Consider the following 1,865-nt stretch of genomic DNA (forward strand, 5'->3'; position numbering starts at 1 on the left):
CCTCTTCAGTGTTATGTACATCCTCATCCTCACAGAGTATTAATTCGTCCCTGCTGGAACCACAGGTCCCTCTGTACGTTCTGGAGGCTGGTCTCCCTGGAAGAGTTGATCATTCATTTTATGAACATCATCTTCTCCACATTTTGTGGAAGCAACCTCCTACGCCTTTCGCTAACAAGGTTCCCGGCTGCACTAAACACTCTTTCGGAGTACACACTGGAGGGGGGGCAACTCAGGTAAAATAGAGCCAGTTTGTACAGGGACCTCCAAATTGCTTCTTTTTCCTGCCAGTACAGGTACGGACTGTCTGACATGCCTACTTGGATGCTGTCACCGTTGTAATCCTTTAACAGACAGACGCACGCTTGTCGCTGCTGCTTTGAGGATTCAAGTGCGGCTACAGCCCACACATTTCACAAAGACCGAAAAAAAAGAACAATATTTTAATTGTTTGTGTAGAACACTTTGAGGGTGTCACCACCCTTTAACAGACAGACGCACGCTTGTCGCTGCTGCTTTAAGGATGCAGGTGCGGCTACAGCCCACACAATTCACATAGACAGATAAAAGAAGAAGAATATTTTTATTGTTTGTGTAGCACACTTTGAGGGTGTCACCACCCTTTAACAGACAGACGCACGCTTGTCGCTGCTGCTTTAAGGATGCAGGTGCGGCTACAGCCCACACATTTCACAAAGACCGAAAAAAAAAGAACAATATTTTAATTGTTTGTGTAGCACACTTTGAGGGTGTCACCACCCTTTAACAGACAGACGCACGCTTGTCGCAGCTGCTTTAAGGATGCAGGTGCGGCTACAGCCCACACAATTCACAAAGACAGAAAAAAGAACAATATTTTAATTGTTTGTGTAGCACACTTTGAGGGTGTCACCACCCTTTAACAGACAGACGCACGCTTGTCGCTGCTGCTTTAAGGATGCAGGTGCGGCTACAGCCCACACAATTCACAAAGACAGAAAAAAGAAGAATATTTTTATTGTTTGTGTAGCACACTTTGAGGGTGTCACCACCTTTAACAGACAGACGCACGCTTGTCGCTGCTGCTTTGAGGATGCAAGTGCGGCTACATCGCACACAAGTCACAAACACATTAAAAAAATAGTTTTTTATTTTTTGGAGCACTTCGTGAGTTACACCACCCTTTAACAGACAGACGCACGCTTGTCGCTGCTGCTTTAAGGATGCAGGTGCGGCTACAGCCCACACAATTCACAAAGACAGAAAAAAGAAGAAGAATATTTTTATTGTTTGTGTAGCACACTTTGAGGGTGTCACCACCCTTTAACAGACAGACGCACGCTTGTCGCTGCTGCTTTGAGGATGCAAGTGTGGCTACATCGCACACAAGTCACAAACACATTAAAAAAAAATTTTTGATTTTTTGGAGCACTTTGAGAGTTACAACACCCTTTAACAGACAGACGCACGCTTGTCGCTGCTGCTTTGAGGATGCAAGTGCGGCTACAGCCCACACAATTCACAAAGACAGAAAAAAAAAGAACAATATTTTAATTGTTTGTGTAGCACACTTTGAGGGTGTCACCACCCTTTAACAGACAGACGCACGCTTGTCGCTGCTGCTTTAAGGATGCAGGTGCGGCTACAGCCCACACATTTCACAAAGACAGAAAAAAAAAGAACAATATTTTAATTGTTTGTGTAGCACACTTTGAGGGTGTCACCACCCTTTAACAGACAGACGCACGCTTGTCGCTGCTGCTTTGAGGATGCAGGTGGAATCTAGACGGGATTTGGAACCGAGGACACACTACCTCCATCAATTGTCTAAATCCCACTGCACTAATGTCGGATACCGGACGCACGTCTAACACCAACATAGCAGT

Source organism: Taudactylus pleione, unplaced genomic scaffold, assembly GCF_031769625.1.
Source record: "Taudactylus pleione unplaced genomic scaffold, aTauple2 ptg000903l, whole genome shotgun sequence".
Classification (NCBI taxonomy): domain Eukaryota; kingdom Metazoa; phylum Chordata; class Amphibia; order Anura; family Myobatrachidae; genus Taudactylus; species Taudactylus pleione.